At 50.2% G+C, this 16,614-nt stretch overlaps 1 pseudogene; it reads right to left on the reverse strand.

Annotated features, from left to right (window-relative positions):
- Positions 1 to 16,208: 16,208 nt before the first annotated feature.
- Positions 16,209 to 16,614, reverse strand: LOC139358667 (metallothionein-1E pseudogene; annotated as a pseudogene).

The following is a 16,614-nucleotide window of genomic DNA, read 5'->3' on the forward strand; positions in this document are numbered from 1 at the left end:
TACAAAAAAAATTAGCCGGGCGCGATGGCGGGCGCCTGTAGTCCCAGCTACTCAGGAGGCTGAGGCAGGAGAATGGCGGGATCCCGGGAGGCGGAGCTTGCAGTGAGCCGAGATCGCGCCATTGCACTCCAGCCTGGGGGACACAGCGAGACTCCGTCTCAAAAAAAAAAAAAAAAAAAAAAAAAAAACATCACACAGGCGTGGGTGATGGCCCAGAAGGAGGAGCTTAGACCCCAGCCTCTGGGTGTGACCTGCAGCGCCACTTCCCTCTGGCAAGACACCTCCAGGGCTTGGTGATCAGCTCCCAGAAGCAGGTGCGCAGGTTAGCCCTCTCCCTGGGCAAGGTGAAACCCTCTGCTCTGCCGTCCCCCTGCGCACTGCTCTCTGGATGTTCCCACATCCTTGCTGTTCCCTTCCCTGCAAGGCTTCTCTCCTGTCAGCATCCGGGTCCCAGGGGCCCTCTCTCTGCACACTCAGGACCGCCCCCTCCGTGCTCTCTTTCCCTTGCACTGGTCTGTGTATTTCCCCTTCGCTTGGTTATTGTGGTCTCTCCTCCCCTCCCCAGGATGCGAGCAGGGGTTGGGAAGAGGCCTCGGTGTGTTCTCGGCTGGTCGCTGATGCTGAGAGCGTCACTCGGCAGGACGGCTGAGGATTAGCTAAGACCCAAGACGCCAGGCACGGTCCACGCTTAGGAAACGCGAGCCTTCCTCCAGGTGCCCAGCTGCTTCCAGGGCAGGATTTCTTGGGAAGAGGCAGGACTGAGGGATAGGAGTAGCGGCTCAGTGAGAGTCCAGAGCTGAGAAAACAGATTTGTACCAGGGAGTTGCCCCACAGTGTTCCCAGGTATTGAAAAACAGCTGTCAGTCAGCTGGCCGTGTAGTTATCCACTCGAAGCCCAACATGGGTGAACAGACCCAGCTGCCTATTCCAGGCATGGGTAGGAGTATGGAGCCTATGAAATTGCTGCAGGGTTGGTGCCCATCACAGGCTCTCCAGCCCTGCACAGAATGACAGCATGTGTTGACTGATGAGATGGAGCCAGACCGCCAGAGGGCTGAGACACAGCAGAGGCTGAGGCCTCCCCAGGGGATCCCATCTGACTGGGTGGTATAGGCTGACTAAGTCCTTCACATGTGACTGCATTTGGAGAGAGAGTATTTAAAGAAAACATTGAGGTCATGAGGGTGGGCCTTAATCAATATGACTAGTGTCCTTATAAAAAGCGATTAGGCGACCAGGTGCGGTGGCTCACACCTGTAATCCCAGCACTTTGGGAGGCCGAGGCGGGCGGATCATCTGAGGTCAGGAGTTCGAGACCATCCTAACATGGTGAAACCCCATCTCTACTAAAAATACAAAAATTAGCCAGGTGTAGTGTTGGGCGCCTATAATCCCAGCTACTTGGGAGGCTGAGGCAGGAGAATCGCTTGAACCTGGGAGGCGGAGGTTGCAGTGAGCTGAGATTGTGCCACTGCACTCCAGCCTGGGCAACAGAGCGAGACTTCAGATCAAAAACAAACAAACAAACAAACAAACAAACAAACAAAAAACAGATTAGGCAAGACACAGTGGCTTATACCTATAATTCCGGCTCTTTGAGAGGCCCAGTCGGGAGACCCCCATCTCTAAAACAAATTATTATTTTTGGACACAGGGTCTTGCTCTGTTGCTCAGGCTGGAGTGCAGTGGCACGATCACGGCTCATTGCAGCTTCAGCCTCCTAGGCTCAAGCGATCCTCCCACCTCACCCTACCAAGTAGCTGGGACTACAGGCAGGCACCACCACGCCCAGCTAATTTTTAAATGTTTCTGTAGGCTGGGTGCCATGGCTCACGCCTGTAATCCCAGCACTTTGGGAGGCCAGTGTGGGCGGATCACCTGAGGTCAGGAGTTTGAGACCAACCTGGCCAACATGGTGAAACCCTGTCTCTATTAAAAGTACAAAATTAGCCAGGTGTGGTGGTGCACATCTGTAATCTCAGCTACCTAGGAGGCTGAGGCAGGAGAATTGCTTGAACCTGGGAGGGAGAGGTTGCAGTGAGCCGAGATAGTGCCACTGCATTCCGGCCTGGGCGACAGAGGGAGATTCCGTCTCAAAAACAAAAAAAAACTTTCTATGTTGCCCAAGCTGGTCTTGAACCCCTGGGCTCAAGTGATCCCCCGACCTCAGCCTCCCAAAGTACTAAGATTACAGGTGTGAGCCACTGTGCCTGGCTTTTTTTTTTTTTTTTAATTAGCTGGGTGTGGTAGCACATGCCTGTAGTCCCAGCTACTCGGGATGCTAAGGTGGAAAGATGGCTTCAGCCCGGGAGTCCGAGGCTGTAGTGAGCTATGACTGTGCCGCTGCACTCCAGCCTGGGCAACAGAGCAAGACCCGTCTCTTAAAAAAAAAGAGCGATTGGCCAGGTGTGGTGGCTCATGCCTGTAATCCCAACACTTTGGGAGGCCAAGGTGGGTGGATCACAAGGTCAGGAGATGGAGACCATTCTGGCCAACATGGTGAAACCCTGTTTCAACTAAAAATACAAAAATTAGCTGGGCATGATGGCTCACATCTGTAGTCCCAGCTACTCAGGAGGCTGAGGCAGGAGAATCTCTTGAACCTAGGAGGCGGAGGCTGCAGTGAGCCTGGAGCACACCACTGCACTCCAGCCTGGGCGACAGAGCAAGACTCCATCTTAAAAAAAAAAGAGAGAGAGAGAGATTAGAACACAGACACACACAGAGGGATGACCATGTGAGCCCACAGGGAGAAGATGCCATCAACAAGCCAGGGAGAGAGGCCACAGAAGAAATCCACCCTGTGGATGCCTTGACATTGGACTTCCAGCCTCCAGGACTATAAGAAAATAAATCCCTGCTGTTCAAGCTGCCCAGTCTGTGGTACTTTGTTACAGCAGCCCAAGCTGACTAATATACTGGATTTTGGGGGTAGAAGGATACTTACAGCAACTCTCCTCAAGGGTCGCCCAGCCTGCCTTCCACCCAAATCCTGCCTAAATCCTTCGGGTTGGCCAAAACTAAGCTGCCTGCTTTGGTGTAACTTCAGTGCAGGCTGGTAGAATTGCTGTGGATAAACAGGGAACTTAACCTCCAGGGTGCCAGTGGTCTCCTCGGCCAAGTGAGAGGCCGTGCTGTGTGGAGTGCCCTCCAGAGCCTCTGGAGTCTAAAGTTCTGTGACTTGCTAAGACTTTCCTTTATGATCAGAAAGCCCATTAGGAAGCAGGCAGGTGCTGTTGGCATAGCAACCACAAGTCATCTTATGTTCTTTCCAAATTAAAAATTTTCCAGCTTTAGAACTGAGGAGAGAAAGATGTAAGAGCAGAGATGAAATTAAGTTATTGATGGAAGCGGTTGCCATGGCATCATGCTGTCCTTGGAGTCTGCCAGCTGCCACTTGATTTCTCCATTTTTCGTGTAAATGAAGGAGTCCAAGAGAAGATAAGGACCAGCCTCCCACAGTGAGGGAGAAAAACAAAACGTATGTGTTCATTAGAAAGAGTTAAGTAATGATGATTAGAAAGAGTTAAGTAATGATGGGAACCTAAAAAACATTTTAAGAGTAGTGGCCGGGCGCGGTGGCTCACACCTCTAATCCCAGCACTTTGGGAGGCTGAGGTGAACGGATCACGAGGTCAGGAGTTCAAGATCAGCCTGGCCAACATGGTGAAACCCTATCTCTACTAAAAATACAAAAATTAGCCGGCCTTGGTGGTGCTCACCTGTAATCCCAGCTACTCAGGAGGTTTAAACCCAGGAGGCAGAGGTTGTAGTGAGCTGAGATCGTGCTGTTGCACTCCAGCCTGGGCAACAAAGCCAGACTCCATTTCAAAAAATAAACAAACAAAACAGAGTAGCTATACACCCAATGTACAGGCCTTCTCAAAACTTACATGAATCACCTGGGGATTTTGTTAAAATGTGGTTGCTAAAATGGTAAGTCTGGGGTGTGGCCTAAGATTCTGCATTTTAGGCCGGGCACAGTGGCTCCCACCTGTAATCCCAGCACTTTGGGAGGCCAAGGCGGGCAGATCACTTGAGGTCAGGAGTTCGAGACCAGCCTTGCCAACATGGTGAAGCCCCGTCTCTACTAAAATACAAAAAAAAATAGCCAGGCATGGTGGCACATACCTGTGGTCTCAGCTACTCTGGAGGCTGAGGCATGAGGATTGCTTGAACCTGGGAGGCAAAGGTTGCAGTGAGCAGAGATTGTGCCACTGCTTGCCAGCCTGGGTGGTGCAATCTTGGCTCTGTCTCAAAAAAAGATTCTGCGTTTTATTTTATTTTATTTTCATTGTTTTATTTATTTATTTATTTATTTATTTATTTATTTATTTATTTATTTATTTTGAGACGGAGTCTTGCTCTGTTGCCCAGGCTGGAGTGCAGTGGCGTGATCTCGGCTCACTGCAAGCTCTGCCTCCTGGGTTCACGTCATTCTTCTGCCTCAGCCTCCCGAGTAGCTTGGCTGGGATTACAGGCATGAGTCACCGCGCCGGCCTATTTATTTATTTTTGACACGGGATTTCACTCTGTTGCCCAGGCTGGAGTGCAGTGGCACAATCACGGCTCACTGCAACCTTCGCTTCCCAGGCTCAAGTGATTCTCCTGCCTCAGCCTCCCGAGTAGCTGGGACCACAGGCGTGCGCCACCACACCTGGCTAATTTTTTGCAGTTTTTGTAGAGATGGGGTTTTGCCACGTTGGCCAGGCTGGTCTCAAACTCCTGGATTCAAGTGATCCACCCGCGTTGGCCTCCCAAAGTGCTGGGATTACAGGTGTGAGCCACTGTACCCAGCCCATTATTTTAAATTGTGGTAAAATACACATAGCATAAAATTTACCATGTTAAACTGCTTTTTGGTTTTTTTTTTTTTTTTTTTTTTGAGACGGAGTCTCGCTCTGTCGCCCCCTCCGAGTGGTGCGGTCTTGGCTCACTGCAAGCTCCGCTTCCCAGGTTCACGCCATTCTCCCGCCTCAGCCTCCGGAGTAGCTGGGACTACAGGCGCCCACCACCATGCCCGGCTAATTTCTTTTTTTTGTATTTTTAGTAGAGACGGGGTTTCACCGTGTTAGCCAGGATGGTCTCCATCTCCTGACTTCATGATCCGCCCGCCTCGGCCTCCCAAAGTGCTGGGATTACAGGCTTGAGCCACTGTACCCAGCTTTTTTTTTTTTTGAGGGATGAAGTTTCATTCCGCCACCCAGGCCAGAGTGCAGAGGTGCAATCACTGCTCACTGCAGCCTCCTGGACTCAAGTAATCCTCCCATCTTAGTCGCCTGCATAGCTGGGACTACAGGTCTGTGCCACTATGCCAAGCTAATTTTTTATTTTTATTTTTTTATTTTTTTTAATTTTATTTTTATTTTTTATTTTTTATTTTTTTGAGACGGAGTCTCGCTTTGTCGCCCAGGCTGGAGTGCAGTGGCCGGATCTCAGCTCACTGCAAGCTCCGCCTCCCGGGTTTACGCCATTCTCCTGCCTCAGCCTCCCGAGTAGCTGGGACTACAGGCGCCCACCACCTCGCCCGGCTAGTTTTTTTTTGTATTTTTAGTAGAGACGGGGTTTCACCATATTAGCCAGGATGGTCTCGATCTCCTGACCTCGTGATCCGCCCGTCTCGGCCTCCCAAAGTGCTGGGATTACAGGCTTGAGCCACCGCGCCCGGCCTATTTTTGTTTTTGTAGAAATGGGGTCTTCCTATGTTGCCCAGGCTGGTCTCAAACTCCTGGGCTCAAGCAATCGTCCTGCCTTGGCCTCCCAAAATGTTGGGATTACAGGCGTGAGCCACTGCACCCAGCCCATGTTAAGCCTTTTTTAAGTGTACAGTTCAGCAGCGTTCAATGTGTTCACACTGTTGTGCAATCTCCAAAACACTTTCCATATGGCAAAATGGAAACTGCACCTATTAAATAACAAGTCCTCGCGTCCCCCTCCCCACAGAGAGTCTGCATTTATGACCAGGTGATGACAGTGGTGCTGGTCTGTGGCCCACATTTTAAGCTCAGCTGTCCTTTGGAGTCTTTCTTGATACCAGGGGCTGAGGTAAATGGCAGGCAGGCCAGAGTGAGCAGGCCACACATTGTGCTTCCCAGGAACTTCCTGGCAGGTGGGGCAAGACACGGGGGTGATGAAACTTCAGAGGAGTGGACAGGCTACCTCATTCACCAGTGTGACTAGCATTTGCTTGGTGCAGGGAGGATGCAAACATGGGCGGTAATGTGGAGACACTCGGTGACTGGCGCGTTTACTTGCTAAGTTTGCTAGACCAATTCCCTCATGCTGGCATGTTGGGCATTGGAGGCTACTCACCTTAGTTTTGCTATTATAAATAAGGCCGGTATAAACATCTTTCTATATGGGCTGTTTCCTCTTGAATTTTTGTCAAGAGAAGAAAATCTCAGGAATGGAATGACGGAGCCAAACTCATCTTGTTGGCTCCAGTTGCATCTTCCAGATCCCACTGTATTCCTCTACGGTGCTGTTAACAATGCTAAAGGGGATGGATTTCTTTATACCTTTATGGCATTCGGCAGTTCTTTTTATTTTATTATTATTTTTTATTTTTAGAGATGGGGTTTCACTGTGTCACCCAGCCTGAAGTGCAATGGCTCAATCACGGGTCAAGCGATCCTCCCACCCCAGCTTCCCAAGTAGCTAGGACTATAGGTGTGTGCCACCATGCCGGGCTAATTTAAAACAATTTTTTTTTCTTTTTTTTGGAGAAACGGGGCTTGCCATGTTGCCCAGGCTGGTCTCGAACTCCAGGTCTTTTTTTTTTTTTTTTTTTTTTTTTTTGAGACGGAGTCTCGCTCTGTCGCCCAGGCTGGAGTGCAGTGGCGCGATCTCGGCTCACTGCAAGCTCCGCCTCCCAGGTTCACGCCATTCTCCTGCCTCAGCCTCCCGAGTAGCTGGGACTACAGGCGCCCACAACCGCGCCCGGCTAATTTTTTGTATTTTTAGTAGAGACGGGGTTTCACCGTGGTCTCGATCTCCTGACCTTGTGATCCGCCCGCCTCGGCCTCCCAAAGTGCTGGGATTACAGGCGTGAGCCACCGCGCCCGGCCAAACTCCAGGTCTTAAACGATCCTCCTGCCTTGGCCTCCCAAAGTGCTGGACATTTGGCTTTCATAAGTTCTCTTTTGCGAAAAACCAAAGTCAGGTATACACAAAATGGCACTTCATCTTTAATTTGTGTTACCCTGTTTACTAATAGTGGATGCTTTCCTCATGTAAGCAGGCAGTTTTCCCTCACTGACCATCAGCTGGGGAGGAGGCAAGGTGTCTGTAGCTTCGTGATTCGTTACCTGTTTTGGAATGGACTTTTGTTATTGGCCACCCACGACAGATATGTCCCCAGCCCCCCGGCCCTCTGCACTGTGGTCATTGTTGGCATATGTGAAATCAGATACAAAGTACTCCTCTAGTCCTCTGGTTTGTCCAAGACACTGGATTCATGGTTTCTCCAACCACACCTGGTGAGCAAATACCCTGACCTTCTGGATTCATCTGTTAGGAAACGCACTGGGTAACAGGTATGAGAATGGGGGTGACTTCCAGTTTCAGTTCCAACACGTCAAGTCATCGCTCCTGCCCTTACAACAAAAACATAACTGAATAAAGTGAAACTCAATTATTTTCTTAGATCCATCAGGGAACTGAGGCCATAGGACAAGCCACCACCCCAAAAGCCAGAGAGACAGGCAAAGGCCCGAGATCACAGTTTGCTGGGAGCAGAAGCCACCAGGGCCAGGAGCTGGCAGGAAGACTTAAAGGTCCCCTTAAATGGTGACTTAGATGAATGGCCGGATTTTGTATGAGTTTCAAGAGTCAAAAACTCATTGCAAGGGCCAGGCGCGGTGGCTCACGCCTGTAATCGCAGCACTTTGGGAGGCTGAGGTGGGCAGATCACTTGAGGTCAGGAGTTCGAGACCAGCCAGGCCAACATGGTGAAACCCTGTTTCTACTGAAAATACAAAAATTAGCCAGGCGTGGTGGTGGGCGCCTGTAATCCCAGCTACTTGGGAGGCTGAGGCAGGAGAATCGCTTGAACCTGGGAGGCGGAGGTTGCGGTGAGCTGAGATTGTGCCGCTGCACTCCAGCCTGGGCGATGGAGAGAGACTCCATCTCAAAAAAACAAAACAAAACAAAACAAAACCACAACCTCATGGGGATCCAGTCTAAGCGGGACTCCCACACTTTTGTTGGTTTTACCTCCAAAGGGCCCCGTCAGGTTCTCACAGTGAAGAACGGAGGGAAGTCCCTTGTGTTTGACCAGGGAGAAGGGAAAAGCAACCATTCGGAATAGTTCCTAGAGTGTCCTCAACAACAAAGACCAGCCAGCAGGAGAGAAGACCTCCCAGAGCCTTACCCAACACGGGGGAAGGGACACACTAACCCTTCTGACTTACCCAAGAGGGCAAGGAAAGCTAAGATGCACCTGTGAAGGTCACAGCCCAGGGACACAGGCTCACTACAAGACTGAGAGCTAATCGTGGGATCCCAGAGCGCTTCCCCTCCGTCCACACCTTGCCGCCCATCTGCAAGGCTCCCACACAATACAGAGGGTCACTGCTGAAAGAAGGAAGACTCAGGCTCCACTTAAGAAGAAGTCTCCAGGGAAAAAACAAAGACGAGAGGGGAAACAGAAACAAAGACACTGAAGACCATTTTAGCCTCTGACACGTACAGCAAAACACAGCCTCACTCTTAGCCAGAAAAACAGAAAAACTTCACACTAAAGGCTTATCCACCGCAGTGTTATTACCCAAAAGATCGCATCTTTCAACAAAAAATTGTGAGGCATGCTAAAAGATCAGAAAAAACACAGTTTGAAGAGACAAAGCAAGTGACAGACCCAGACTCAGATGGCAGAGACTTTGGAATGATCAGACTGAGAATTTAAAATACCTAGGATGAGTATGCTAAGGGCTCTAATGGAAAAAGTGGGACAAGCAAGAACAGATGGGTGATGTACGCAGAGAAATGGAAGCTTTAAGAGAGGAGCAGGGATTTAAAATGTTTATGTAGATCTGAGCTTCCAACTTATATCATTCTCCTTCCCTCTCAAGAACTTTTTTTTGAAACAGGGCCTCACTCTGTTACCTAGGCTGGAGTGCAGTGGTACGATAATGGCTCACTACAACCTCCACCTCCAGGGTTCAAGTGATCCTCCCACCTCAGCCCCCAAAGTAGCTACAGGTGTGAGCGACCGTGCCCAGCCAATTTTTGTATTTTTTGTAGAGATGGGGTTTCCCAATGTTGCCCAGGCTGATGAAGAACTTATTTTGGCCGGGCGCGGTGGCTCAAGCCTGTAATCCTAGCACTTTGGGAGGCCGAGACGGGTGGATCATGAGGTCAGGAGATCGAGACCATCCTGGCTAACACAGTGAAACCCCCTCTCTACTAAAAAATACAAAAAAAACTAGTGGGACGAGGTGGTCGGCGCCTGTAATCTCAGCTACTCGGGAGGCTGAGGCAGGAGAATGGCGTGAACCTGGGAGGCGGAGCTTGCAGTGAGCTGAGATCCGGCCACTGCACTCCAGCCTGGGCGGCAGAGCGAGACTCCGTCTCAAAAAAAAAAAAAAAAAAAAAGAACTTATTTTAACATTTCTTATAAAGCAGTGCTACTGGCAAAATTCCCTCTGTTTTTGCTTGTCTAATAAAGTATTTATACTTTAGAGGCAGGGGCTTGCTCTGTGGCTTAGGATGGAGAGCAGTGGCACGATCCAAGCTCACTGCGACTTTGAACTTCTAGACTCAAGCAATCCTCCCGCCTTGGCTTCCCAAAGTACTGGGATTATAGGAGTGAGCCACTGTGCCTGGCAGTTTGTTTTGTTTTGTTTTTGAGACAGTCTCGCTTTGTCTTCCAGGCTAGAGTGCAATGGCATGATCTTGGCTCACTGCAACCGACGTCTCTGGGTTCTAGCGATTCTGCTGCCTCAGCCTCTCAAGAAGCTGGGATTACAGGTGCCCACCACCACACCCAGCTAATTTTTGTATTTTTAGTAGAGAGGGGGTCTCACCATGTTGGCCAGGATGGTCTTGAACTCCTGACCTCAGGTGATCCACCCGCCTCGGCCTCCCAAAGTGCTGGGATTACAAGTGTGAGCCACCGCAACTGGCCTTGTTTTGTTTTTGAGACAGGCTCTTCTTCTGTCACTCAAGCTGGAGTACAGTGGTGCCATCATAGCTCACTGCAATCTTGAACTCCTAGACTCAAGTGATCCCCCTACCTCAGCCTCCTGAGTAGCTGCGACTACAGGCTTGCGGAAACAAGCTGATTTTTTTTTTTTTTTTTTTTTTTTTGAGGCGGAGTCTTGCTCTGTCTCCCAGGCTGGAGTGCAGTGGCCGGATCTCAGCTCACTGCAAGCTCCGCCTCCCGGGTCCACGCCATTCTCCTGCCTCAGCCTCCCGAGTAGCTGGGACTACAGGCGCCCGCCACCTCACCCGGCTAGTTTTTTTTGTATTTTTTAGTAGAGACGGGGTTTCACCGTGTTAGCCAGGATGGTCTCGATCTCCTGACCTCATGATCCACCCGTCTCGGCCTCCCAAAGTGCTGGGATTACAGGCTTGAGCCACCGCGCCCGGCCAACAAGCTGATTTTTTATTTTTTCCTTTTTCTTTCTTTTTTTTTTTTTCTGGTAGAAGCAGTCTCACTTTGTTGCCCAGGCTGGTCTCAACCTGCTGGCCCCAAGAAATCCTCCTGCCTTGGCCTCCCAAAGTGCTGGGATTACAGGCATGAACCACTATGCCCAGCTATATTTTATCTCCATTATGAAAAAGTTTCATTGGACACAATATACTAGGATGGTGGTTTTTCTCTTTCAATACTATGTATAATCGGAGTGGTGGGAGGGGACACCCAATTATAGAGGGTGAACTTCTTGTTTCTCACCATTAAGCATGTTAGCTGTGGGTGTTTTGAAGATGTTCTTTATCAAGTTAAAAAAGTTCCTCTCTATTCTAATTTGCTGGGAGTTTTTACCATGAATGGGTGTCAGATTTTGTTGCTGAAGCTGGTCTCAAGTTCCTGGGCTTAGGTGATCCTCCTGCCTCAGCCTTCTGAGTAGCAGGGAGTATAGTTGCAAGCCACCATACCTGGCTTCTTTCTGAATCTGTCTATCTGATCATGTATGATTTTTCTTTTTTAGCCTGTTGATGTGATGACCACAGTTGATTTTTTTTTTTTTTTTTTCAAGACAGTCTCGCTCTGTTGCCCAGAGTGCAATGGCACCATCTCGGCTCACTGCAACCTCCACCTCCTGGGTTCAAGTGATTCTCTTGCCTCAGCCTCCCACGTAGCTGGGATTACAGGTGCATGCCACCACGCCCAGCTAATTTTTGTATTTTTAGTAGAGACAGAGTTTTGCCATGTTGGCCCAGCTGGTCTCGAACTCCTGACCTCAGGTGATCCACCTGCCTCGGCTTCCCAAAGTGCTGGGATTACAGGCAGGAGCCACTGTGCCTGGCCCTGATTTATTTATTTTCTTTTTTTTTAGGCAGGATTTCACTCTGTCTCCCAGGCAGAAGTGACGTTTTGCCATCACTGCTCACTGCAGCTTTGAATTCCTGGTCCTAGGTGTTGCTCCCACCTCAGCCTCCTGAGTAGCTGGGACCACAGGCACTCGCCACCATGCCCGGCTGTCTGTATATTTTTTGTAGAGATGGGGTTTTGCCACATTGACCAGGCTAGTCTTAAACTCCTGGGCTCGAGTGATCTGCCTACCTCGACCCTAACGTGCTGGGATTACAGGTGTGAACGTGTAAAATTGGCTCGATTTTTGAATGTTGAGCCAGATTTCCATGCCAGGAATCAATCCCACCTGGTCAAGACGTATACTTCTTTGTATACATTGTTGGGTTCTATTTGCTCATATTTTACTGAGCAATTTTGCATCTATGATCATGAAAAGATATTGCTCCATAGTTTTCCTTTATTTTTTATTTATTTATTTTTTGAGACAGATCTCCCTCTGTCAGCCAGGCTGGAGTGCAATGGCGTGATCTCGGCTCACTGCAACCTCCACCTCCTGGGTCCAAACGATTCTCCTGCCTCAGCCTCCTGAGTAGCTGGGATTACAGGCACGTGCCATCATGCCCAGCTAATTTTTTTGTACTTTTTAGTAGTTTCACCATGTTGGCCAGGCTGATCTTGAACTCCTGACCTCAAGTGATCCACCTGCCCCGGCCTCCTAAAGTGCTGGGATTACAGGCTTGAGTCATGGGACCCGGCCTATATAACATCTTTATCTGGTTTTGGGATTAGGGTAATGCTGACATTATAGAATGAGTTATGAGTGATTCCTCTGCTTCTATTTTCTGGAAGAGATTGTAGAGAATTGATATTTCATTTTTTTTTTTTGAGATGGAGTCTCACTCTGTCACCCAGGCTTGAGTGCAATGGTGCCATCTCAGCTCACTGCAACCTCTGCCTCCTGGGTTCAAGCGATTCTCCTGCCTCAGCCTCCCAAGTAGCTGGGATGACAGGCGCCCACCACCACGCCTGGCTAATTTTTGTATTTTTAGTAGAGATGGGGTTTCACCATCTTGGCCAGGCTGGTGTTGAACTCCTGACCTTGTGATCTGCCCACCTGGGCCTCCCAAAGTGCTGGGATTACAGGCGTGAGCTACCGCACCCAGCTAATATTTCTTCTTTAAAACATCTGGCCCTGGTAGAGTCATGCCGAATGAGCTGAAAACTTAAGTTCACATAAAAACCTGCACTTGGATATGTTTACAGCAGCTTTATTTATAATTGCCAAAAATTGGACGCAAGTGAGATATTCTTTGATAGCCGAATGGAGGAATGGAGACACAATCAGTAGTATATCCAGAGAATGGAATATTATTCAGTGACAAGAAGAAATGAGCTATGCAGCCACAAACAAACATGGAGGAATATTGACTGCGTACGGCTGAAAGAAGCCAGTCGGAAAATGACACATTCTGTTCTAACTACATGACAGTTTGGAAAGGCAAAACCACAGCAACAGTAAAAAGCCCCATGGTTGTCAAGGGTTGGCAGGGGATAGGTGTGCTGACGGTGCAGGGGTGGGTGTGTGGGACTCCATGTACTATCTGCTTAATTACTCTGTAAAAAGCGGTACTAAAAGAGTAAAATCTACTTTAAAAATAGAGAGATGAGCAAGAGGGGAGGAATGACCAGGTTTGCTGAAGAGAAGAGGCTTCGGGGCTTCACAGGGGTCAGGACTCGTCTAAGGGAAGTTTCATAACCATGGCCAAGGAGAGACATGGGCTCCCAGTGATCTGAGAGGATCTTGACAATGGAATGTTAACTACAACCTTCAAGATTTAACATTAGAGTCCTGGAGAGCCAAACATTTGTAAATGCAGTGCAAGGTCTACTTTTCGTGCAGAGTGAACAGATGAAAGCATCAATGGCAGGAGGTAAAATGAAAGATTTCTGTGGACAGAAATGTCCTGGAGTTCTCGGCACCTGCATGTAGCCTCCTCACCGCTAGCTGACACGGCATTTTTTTCTTTTAAAGAGACAGGGTTTTGCCGTGTTGGCCCAGCTGGTCTCGAACTCCTGACCTCAGGTGATCCACCTGCCTCGGCTTCCTAAAGTGCTGGGATTACAGGCATGAGCCACTGTGCCTGGCCCTGGGTCTTGCTCTGTTGCCTAGGAGGAGTGCAGTGGTGCGATCATAGCTCACTGCAGCCTTGAACTACTGGGTTCATGTGATCCTCCTGCCTCAGCCTCCCCAGTAGCTGGGACCACAGGTGTGTGCCATTATGCCTGGCCAATTTTTTAAAAAATTATTTTTTGTAGAGGTAAATACAACCTGTGTTGTCCAGGCTGGCTTTGAACACCCAGTCTCAAATGATCCTCTTACCTTGGCCTGTCAAAGTGCAGGGATTACAGGTGTGAGCCACTACACACAGCACTGTTTTTGAGTTTTAATGATTCCTCTTCTCTGGTTACCAAGGTAATACAAAGTATTAAACCTCCTGGTGTACCTGTCAAGAGGGTGCTGCACCTTAGAAATTCTCCAGCACACCAGGAGTGTGCTGCTCTCTGCTGTGGCCGGGGTGTGTGTGGTATCGGGCCTTTCCTCCATCCTCTGGAGTCAGATCTGGCAGGCACACGCTGTGCTTTAAGCCTTGGGGCTGGCAGTGGAGGCCTGGCCAGGGCCCTAGGCTGGGGTCGAAGGGCTGATCCTGAAAGGGCACAGGGCCAGCGGGCTGCAGCAGCAGCAGAGAGTGGCCTTCCATGGAAGGGGCTTCCCAGAGAAACTGCGTTACCTGATTCCCACCGCGTGTGCCTGCTGCTTGTGGTGGGCTGCCGTGCAGGGGATCAGGACAGTGGGGGCTCCTTCGGGGGTCTGACATGGGCTCAGAGCCAGAAATGTACACCTGCCACTTCCAAGGAAAAGAAAGCACAAAGCAAAGACAAAGAGGGGAGGGGAGGGGCGTGCAGCAGATCACGCTGTCACCCAGGTGGCCTTACTATCTCTGACCGCAACCTTGGGCTGCGCAGCTCATGGGAGCATCTAGTGGAGTCTTTGGCAATTGTGCCAAGGTGGGGCTGGGCCAATGTCTCAGCCACAAGGAGTCCTCACTGCCGGGACACTTCCTCCAGTGCCCAGATGTGGCCACCCTGGGTGGCTGGGGGTGTCTGTCTTGCCTCTGGCGCTCCTTTTGCCAGGGGGAGACTCTGTGTTCTCTGATCTCAGGTGGGGCCTCCTATTTTGATGACGTTCTTTTTGTTTTTTTTTTGAGACGGAGTCTTGCTCTGTTGTCCAGGCTGGAGTGCAGTGGTGCGATCTCGGCTCACTGCAAGCTCCGCCTCCTGGGTTCATGCCATTCTCCTGCCTCAGCCTCCCAAGTAGCTGGGACTACAGGCGCCCGCCACCGCGCCTGGCTAATTTTTTGTATTTTTAGTAGAGACGGGGTTTCACTGTGTTAGCCAGGATGGTCTGGATCTCCTGACCTCGTGATCCACCAGTCTCGGCCTCCCGAACTGCTGGAATTACAGGCGTGAGCCACCTCGACCGGCCAACAGCACGTTCTTAAAACAGGGGAGCTTGTGTATACACATAACTGAGTTGGTTTCGCGTTAATGTCAGATATGTGAGTGTGTTAGGCTGTTCTTGTGTTGGTACAAAAGAATACCTGAGACTGGGTAATTTATAGAGAAAAGAGGTTGAATTGGCTCACAGTTCTGCAGACCGCACAGGAAGCATGGCACTAGCATCTGCTTGGCTTCTGGGAGACCTCAGGGAGCTTTTACTCCTGGCAGAAAGGGAAGTGGGAGCAGGTGCGGCACAAGGCCCGAGCAGGGGTGAGAGCGTGAGTGTGGGGAGGTGCCACAGGCTTTTACACAACCACATCTCACAAGGGTAGCACCTCCCACCAGGCCCCACCTCCAACACTGGAGACTACATCTCAGTATGCTTTTTGGCGGGATCATCCAAACTCGTCATCAGCGAGCAACAAAGGGCTGCCAGGGGGGTGTGCATGCTACCCCACCCAGGTCAGCACAGTCACGCTCGCCCTGGGGGAGGACATGCAGCCACTGTGACCCCGCTGTCACTCACCAACCAGTGACTCTGGTGTCTGCTTGGTGGGAGTCTAATTCTCCCTCTCTGAAAAAACGCAATGCCTTGGGTCGGCCTTGTCCTTGCAGAACCGTCTTCGCTTCAGTCTATCCAAGGCTCTCTTCCCATCAGAGAAGAGCCGGTCACACTGTGGCTGGCTCCCTCCCTGGGGCCTGGCTGATGGTCCTGGGAGGGGCCGCAGCACAGGAGGCACATGTGCAGGCCACCTGCTCACCCTCTTTTCCGCTTTCATCGCTTGTGAGAAAACAGAAACAAGAAAGGGGCTGCGTCCTTATCTGCCTCTCCTGCCTGCTGATTCCATTCGTGTTCTGTGTTGCCTGCACATCGCAGGCAGCAATAGCTTTCTCCTCAGAATTCACTTTGGCAGCCAAGCCCCCTTGCAGCTCCTCCTTGCCCTGTGCTCCCCTCTTTGGTAGGCGCCCTTTGAACACTGTGCCCCCAGCCTTGGGGCCCCGTTTCCCAGCAACGCTGAGTCCAGGGTGCTAATCCCCTGGTGCCTTCTGGCCACGGGCAGCCTTCACTGACAGTATGACTTTCTCCCATTTGAAATCTGCATTGGCCCAGCCTTTCTTTCTTAACTGAGACGTTGCAGATTTATGGAATTTTTTTTTTTTCAAGTCAAAATTCTTTTATGACAATAAAACAATCACATATTTAATATAAAAAGAAATGCAGAAAATGGCTCAGGGTTGTATTAAAAAAAAAAAAATCCAGGTTGTGCAGGTTGCTGTATTTACATCTGGGAGCAGAGCTGTCCCCACATCAGGCACAGCAGCTGCACTTCTCCGACGCCCCTTTGCAGACACAGCCCTGGGCACACTTGGCACAGCCCACGGGGCAGCAGGAGCAGCAGCTCTTCTTGCAGGAGGTGCATTTGCACTCTTTGCACTTGCAGGAGCCGGCGCACGTGGAGGAACCACCAGTGGCGCAGGAGCAGTTGGGGTCCATTTCGAGCCAAGGAGATGCTGGAGCTCCCACCGGTAAGGCAAAAACGCAGTCAGGCAGTTGGAAAGTGCACTCTTTTTTTTTT

The sequence above is a fragment of the Macaca nemestrina genome, chromosome 15 (assembly GCF_043159975.1).
Source record: "Macaca nemestrina isolate mMacNem1 chromosome 15, mMacNem.hap1, whole genome shotgun sequence".
Classification (NCBI taxonomy): domain Eukaryota; kingdom Metazoa; phylum Chordata; class Mammalia; order Primates; family Cercopithecidae; genus Macaca; species Macaca nemestrina.